Below are 8,637 nucleotides of genomic sequence, written 5' to 3' on the forward strand. Positions count from 1 at the left end.
CTTGTCTATTGTTTAGTTTATCCCCTTATTATTCTTAGATTCCTCGTCTAGATTTTCTTTATCCATCCTTTCATACTTATTTCTTTGGCCTTTCGTTTTTCCTCCCTCCTGGCTCCTAACTCTTAGGTTCTCATGCTTTTTTTCCCAAGCCTCTTTTATTTATCTCTTTTATTTGTATGATCTGCTAAGATATTTGTAATTCTCTTCTCTTGCTTTTTGTCTTAATGATGTATCATAACGTTTGATCTGAAATGTTGGCAACAAAAATCTACATGATCTAACCATAAGAAAGCACACTAATAAATAATGTTATCTTTTCTTTGAATAAGATCAAAAGACAATCTTGAATAGTTCTCACATTATTAGAAAGAGATTTAGATGAGATTTATTTTTCTCAGTTGAGTATCAACTATCATAATTAATATATGAACATTAACCAAACTTATATCTGGGAGAGAGTACCTTAATTCCTCATTCCAAGGAGAAGGAGAACACATTTCCACGGGAAGGCTTGTGAGAAACTACCCCCTTCAATTGGGATGAGCAAATAATCGAAGTGGGATGCACATTAGTAACATGGAGGGTTCCATTGTAGAGAGGAGCCAAGGGATTGAAGACTTGGGCTAACATGCCGATGTCTCAATTTGGCTTCTTGCCACCAAGTTGCTTGTTTGGGAGGGTTGCACTTCTTTGCAATAAGGGTTTTCTAAAGAGGGCAGATATATACTAAATGCCTAGTGGCCAAACAAGATTGCATATGAAAGCTATCCCTTCATGGTCAAAATATTGCTTCAAAATTCCACTTTTGTTTAGCAAATTTTGAAACAAGATATGCATCTGAAAGCTATGCCTTCATAATGAAGGCTGGTTTCCAAATTCTATCATCCATCTTAAATACAATATATTTTTAGTAAAAAAATGAGACAGATTCATTTTTACAAGTATTTGAATGAAAGCATCGGTATTGACATAGTATGATGGTTAAATAATTGTGTTGTTGTTCTTGTCATCAACAAAAATCATTGCTTTAAAAACTTAGGGAAATAAAGATTTTTTGGGGCATTTTCATTGTTTGGTCTGCAAAAAACCTTGTTCTCCGTAGTTTCTCGTCTGTAGCTTTCTTTGACGTTTCTCCTTCACTCGACTGAGTTCAGGAGCGCTCCCAGGTAATGGTCACACTCTTCCTCGCATTTTGGATGTTCAATGATGGTTTACTTCCTTCGTAGTTGCATTATGCTTTGTCTATTGATGATTTTTTTGTATGTGGTTTAGGGTTTTATTTCACCGCTCTGTTATGGTTTAATAATGCCAAAATCTTTATAGAGAATGGCAAAAAAATTGATTATCTTTTCGTTTTCTTTGAAAACCCTTCATTATTTTTCATTTCATTTTATGGGTGTGCTGTTAAATGGCGCTTCTTTGTTTATAATGTCGAAATCCTCACAGAGAATGACAAAAAAATTGATTATCTCTTTGTTTTCTTTGAAACCCCTTAATTATTTTTCATTTCATTTTATGGGTGCGCTGTTAAATGGTGTCTCTGTTTATAATGCCAAAACAATTACAAAGAATGCAAAAAAAATTGATTATTGTTCATATTTATTCAAAACCTCTTCATTATTTATCATTCCATTTTATGGGTGCGTTGTTAAATGGCGTCTCTCTGTTTATAATGCCAAAATCATTACAGTGAATGCAAAAAAAAATGATTATTGTTCATAATTGTTCGAAACCCCTTCATTATTTATCATTTCATTTTATGGGTGCGCTTTAAATGGTGTCTCTCTGTTTATAATGCTAAAATCATTATAGTGAATGCCAAAAAAATTGATTATTGTTCATAATTATTCGAAACCTCTTCATTATTCATCATTTCATTATATGGTTGCACTGTTAAATGGCGTCTCTTTGTTTATAAAGCCAAAATCATTATAGTGAATGCAAAAAAAATTGATTATTGTTTATTCGAAACCCCTTCATTATTTATCATTTCATTTTATGGGTGCATTGTTAAATGGTGTCTCTTTGTTTATAATGTCAAAATCATTATAGTGAATGCAAAAAAAATTGATTATTGTTCATAATTATTCGAAACCCCTTCATTATTTATCAGTTCATTTTATGGTTGCGCTGTTAAATGGTGTCTCTCTATTTATAATGTCAAAATCATTACGGCGAATGCAAAAAAAAATGATTGTTATTCATAATTATTTGAAACCCCTTCATTATTTATTATTTCATTTTATGGGTGAGCTATTAAATGGTGTCTCTCTATTTATAATGTCAAAATTATTACAGAGAATGCAAAAAAAAAAAGATTATTGTTCATATTTATTCGATACCCCTTGAATATTTATCATTTCATTTTATGGTTGCGCTGTTAGATGGTGTCTGTCTGTTTATAATGCCAAAATCATTACAGAGAATGCAAAAAAAAATTGATTATTGTTCATATTTATTCAATACCCATTGATTATTTATCATTTCATTTTATGGGTGCGTTGTTAGATGGTGTCTGTCTATTTATAATGCCAAAATAATTACAGAGTGCAAAAAAATTTGATTATTGTTCATAATTATTTGAAACCCCTTCATTATTTATCATTTCTTTTTATGGTTGCACTGTTAAATGGTCTCTCTTTGTTTATAATGCCAAAATCATTATAGAGAATGCAAAAAAAATTGATTGCTGTTCATAATTATTTGAAACCCCTTCAATAGTTATCATTTCATTTAATGGGTGCATTGTTAAATGGTATTTGTTAAATGATATAATTATTATGGGCCCACTTGGCACGAATTACCGCCAACTACATTGCCCTAAAATCTTTGGGAGGTGAAGACTTTTTGGGGGCATTTTCATTGTTTTCTCTGCAAAAAAAACCTTGTTCTCTTGAGGCCTGATAATATTAGTTACACAAAGTATATACTCACTGTAAATAATATTATCAGGCATACATATTATACTGATTTCAGACAACTTAATAATATTATTAGGCATACTTATTATATTGTTTTCTATTTTTTACTTCCAATAAATTTCATATGACAAATACAACAACATCATTTAGTAGTTAATCATATGAGAAATGAATCTACATCTAATAGAATATCAACTTTTAATCACATCACAGTTACATCTTTCACTCCTGCATCTCGTGCTTTTATTTTTTGTTCTTGTGATATTATGTTTCAAGTTTTGTGCCTATATGATTATTGTCCATATATTTATATGTATATGGTATATACATATACATTATATATGCATATATATGTATATATAAACATATATCACACACACACACACACACACACACACATATACATATATATACATATATATACATATATACATATACACACACATATGTATATGTACATATATATAAAAACACACAATAACATTTTATTTTGTTCAAAGATGTTCAATGATGGATGTTTCAAGTTTTGTGGCTATATGATTATTGTCTAATAGAATATATATGTGTATGTATATGGACAATAACCATATAGTCACAAAACTTAACAAATTGTTAATATTTTTTATTTCAATATAATGTATGCTTGACAATATTATTTATTGTGAGTATACTTGTTGTAATCAACAACAAAATTACTAGATTCCTTATTCAAGGGCGCTGATTCAGGTTGGTACACACAGAATAACTCAATTCCCTCTGTAGTCAATGTTTGCAGTTGTGGCCACATTTTTCCTTTCATTTGCTTGTTTAGCTTTCTTTTCAGCTGCCTTCCTCGCCTTCTCAAGCTTCGCTTCCTCATCTTTCTTTGCCTTATCTTGTCTTCGAATAAACCCTTATTGGGATTCCTGCAATTTTCTTGTTGTTTTTACCGCCCTAATAGCCTCCCTTTCTAGCGCATCTGCTTCACGTTCTGCCTTCCTTTGCTTCATCTGTTTTTTTTTGTTATGCCAATTCCTCATCTCTTTTCCTTTCTACCTCTTTGTCTTGTTCCTTTTGAATGTACTCATTAGATATCAAAATCTGTGATTGCCTACTAAGATGTAGCACCCCTCTCCTACCTCCCCATGCAGAATGATTCATTCTTTGCCCTAGAAGTCTCAAGAATCTGGAGATTTGCCTCGACACTTGCTTCCCATCCTCTTGGGTGCATGACACAAAGTCATGTTCTTCTTCACTTATATGAATTTATTCTTCACAATCAACACCATCTTGCTGCTCCCAGTTGGCTGCATTGGTGAAGTAATGGATCACATATGCTGGATCAATTTCTAGCGGAGTTGGCATGGAAAGGGTTACATCATCAGAGTTGGCTGCTTCTTGAATCCACTCTGGTATGACATCTTGTTTTGGCAAAGACATGCTTGTTGATATTTCCACACCCTTGTTTGGCTGACTGGTTTGTGGGGGCAGACTTGGTTCAATGGTTTGTGGTGAAAAACTTATGCCATCAACGGTTGCTTGTGTTCCACTATACCGTTCCACAAATTCTTCAATCTGTTGCTCAATATAACCATACAATCGCAAGCAAGCCTCCACTGCAATGTGCTCTAGTTATTCTTCCATTGTAGTGGCAACATGTTCTATTCCACCAGTTTGTTGTATATCCCCTTCAACATCAAATGCCTCACTTGGCCTCATATCATTTTGCTATGTAGTTCAATTAAGCAGCCAAATTCTAGTCCTACGGAAGTCACTCATTATATTAGTTGGTGTTAATGCATGGGTAAAGGCCTTGCTCGCAAGAATTGCCAATTCTTCCCTTCTGATTTCAATTTGTGGGTGCTTTGACATCCATATAGTCCTCTGTTGTTTGAAATAATTCTTGAATGGAGAAAATACAGAGACATCAAGTGGTTGCAGTTTGTGGCTTGTATGAACAAGCAAGGTTACCAAGTCTACACTTATTCGCCTTGCTTCCTCAATTGTATTGAATGCCACATGGCTGCCATGACCATCAAAGATCAGAAGGGCCCTATTAGAGGGTGAAACCCCACCAGGGACTGAACGTGCAAAATGTTCCAACCAATTGAAGAATAACTCCTTTGTCATCCATGCATGCTCTTGGCTCATAGTTTGCAATGTAGTTTTGGATATGCCTCTTGGATTTGAACAAGTAAAAACCAGGAATACTAAATCCACATGCACTAACACATGCCAAAACAGTAGTCCACTCTCTACTTTTTGAAATAAGGTGCGGTATAAACCTCTGCCCCAATTTGGATATCACTCTCATTTCACAATCCCTCCCAGCTTGCACACCAGTCTCATCACAGTTCCAAATTCGACTGGATCCATAGTGATTCAAGTTGTACATCTTCTCCAAGTTGTCATAGAAAGAGGCAACAATACAAGGTCGAAGCATAATGGCTCTATCAGAATCCACTCCTTCTGTTGTTCTCATTGTCAAATTTGGGTGCCTCTATCTAAAACCTGCCCACCATGACCTACCTAGCATTTCATTTTTGAATGGATTGGGCCTATTCCCACTAATTTGGGCAACGGTTGATTGTAGTTGACTGATTTGCAAACTGTGGCCAATTTCAGCCATGTCCTTGCACCATTGGACAACTTCAGCCTCCTCTTCTGATAAAATGGTGTGGACCCCTCACAGTTGTGCTTGTAACTCCCATCATACCTACCCTCACAGAGGTAATGAGGATACCATACTTGATTGATGCGGTTCTAACAAACATATGCTTGTCTTATATACATGTTATTGTTGCTTTCATGTTGGATATTCTACATTTTTTTTGGCACCTTTGAGGGCAACGCATTCGGTGTTTTGGGAATAAGATTGCAACCTGCACTGGAAGGCTCATCTACAACAGTAGGTTCCACATTAGTTACATTGTTCGCTGCATTGGGCAAATCAGGAGTCGCCATGTCTTCATTTTGGGCCATACTATCTTCGTCAGTGAAGTGCACCCCATGAGCGACTCTAATTGTTTTGCATCTAACGAATCTGTTTCCCTTTCTACCTCATGCCATGTTGTGCACCCCATGAGCGACAATAACCATATAGCCACACAATTTGAAACATCCATTATTGAACATCTTTGAACAAAATAAAATATTATTGTATGTGTGTTTCTATATGTATATATATACAGATACATGTATATGTATATAATGTATATATATAAAGATACATATATCACAAGGACAAAAAATAAAAGCATGAGATGCAGGAGTGAAAGTTGTAAAAAAAATTGATTATTGTTCATATTTCTGCAGGTACCAATGAGTACAAATCCATCATTGAACATCTTAGAACAAAATAAAATGCTACTATGTGTGTCTATATATATATGGACAATAACCATATAGGCACAAAATTTGAAACTTTATATCACAAGGACAAAAAATAGAAGCACGAGATATAGTAGTGAAAGATGTAACTGTGATGTGATTAAAAACTGAATATTGCTGATATTCTATTAGACAATAACCATATAGCCACAAAACTTGAAACATCCATCATTGAACATCTTTGAACAAAATAAAATGCTATTGTGTGTGTGTGTGTGTATACACACACACACACACACACACACACACACACACACACACACACACACACATATCACAAGGACGAAAAATAAAAGCATGATATGCATGAGTGAAAGATGTAATTGTTATGTGATTAAAAATTGGATATTGCTCTACTAAATGATGTTGATGTATTTGTCATATGAAATTTGTTGGAAGTAATAAATAGAAAATATTAAAGTTCTCTAAAAACGGTATAATTGTTGGCATGTTGGCATAACTGATGGAGATGATGATGTATCGGTAAAGGTTGATATGAGTATATTGATGGACTGTTGGTGATGATATAACTGTGATAGGATGCTTTATGATCATTTATTTGTGTTGTCATTGATGGCAACCATGTTTGTTTATGTTTGGTATATCATCTAAGTTATCTAAGTTTAGTCTAACCGGTAATAGATTGAGTTGAACAACAAACTGCTAAGTGGCAGTCAACCGGTAAGCAGGAACAAAGAAGGAGATGGTTGCGGTAGAGATCCGTGTTGAGTTAGATGTTGCGGTTTGGAATGTATGCTTATGACATTGTAATGAGTCTATGGTTGCAACAACATCATGTTTGGAGAACTAGAAGTCATTTTTGTAATTGACTGTTGTATATTCAATGTAGGGTTTGAGAACCGGTATCAAGATCTTTAACCGGTGATTATTTATGGTTTGGCGGTGAATCTTATCATGTTCATTACTTAGTGATGACATGTCAGAAACCGTGTGTGATGATAAGATTGCATTTAAGTGCATACAAGGATCAAATTTCTTGGGAAACAACGAAGTGCTTAGCAAAATGTGTTAAGGGTTTGACAACTTATCAGATCGATGTGCGGTGATGTGTTATGATCATTCAATGACTGTAATTGTCTTGAAATGTGTTGTAATGATCTGTATGATGAATTGTAATGATTTCTAATGATTTGATATGATCTATAATGTAAATTCATTGTAGGTTAGGGTTATGTAATTGACCTAGTTGATAAGTGTATTTAGGTCAAGTTTGAGTAGAGCTTTTGTGTCGGTGATCAGAGAAGAAGAGTGTGTTGAACCAAATTGAGATGTCTGCATGAGTGAATCAGACTGGAGTTGAAATGGATCTGTACTAGCAAGCAAAGAGTGCATTGATTGGATCATTTATCTGTTCTTCTCTAACAATTGCAATAGTATTAAAATCCCTTAACCGGGTAGGTCCTAACATGCCTGATCTTGTAAATCCCTTCACCGGGTGGCTCATTAATTTGGGTTTAAATCCTTTAGCAAGGTTACGCCTAATAGGGTAGAGCTCCTAACAGGGCTGAGGTTAAAGTCCCTTTGCCGAGTGACTCCTAAGAGGGTCTTCTCTTAACTAGGCATTATTATAAAGCTCCTAACCGGGCTAGGCCTTTAACAAGTCGCATTCTGAAAGAGAGCAAATATTTTGTGGGTACCAATTCCCACCGTGGTTTTTTCCCATTTGGGTTTCCACTTGAAAAATCCTTGTGTTCATATTGTGGATGGATTGTTGAGTTATTCATTTGATGTCTTTATTATATTTGCTTAATGTTGAACACTTAAGTAGCTACCGATAATGTTTTGGTAAATCTGATTTGAAGAGTGTTTGATCAACTACCGGTACTGGTTATGAACTATTTTGTGAAGTATTTTGCAGATTGGTGAAAGATTGTAGTTTATTGCTATCATTGATTCACCCCCCTCTCAGTGTTAACCGGATCCTCACAATAACAATTGGTATCAGAGCATTAGATTCTCTTTGTACAAAAGCTTAATTGTTTGAGGTAAAGATCCTTGAGGATAACATGGGGGAAGGTTCGATGAGTAAGTGAGAGCTTTCACAGAGGCTTGTAGAATCTGAAGAAGCCTATTATGAACTAAAGGTCAAGTATAAAGCTTCATTGGCTAAAAGGAGAGAGCTAGTTGAGCAGTTGTATGAACTTAGTGAAAATAGTTCATCTAAGGAAGCAAACATTGATGCCTTGGTTAATGAAGAGGAAAAGTTGAATGATGATAAGGCAAATCTAAGGAGAGAGTTGGAAACCCTTACTATTAGGATGTATCAAGAGTTGGAAGCCACAAGGACAACTGAAGACACAATAAGAGATAAGGAGCATGAGATTGT

The sequence above is a fragment of the Cryptomeria japonica genome, chromosome 3, assembly GCF_030272615.1.
Source record: "Cryptomeria japonica chromosome 3, Sugi_1.0, whole genome shotgun sequence".
Taxonomy (NCBI): domain Eukaryota; kingdom Viridiplantae; phylum Streptophyta; class Pinopsida; order Cupressales; family Cupressaceae; genus Cryptomeria; species Cryptomeria japonica.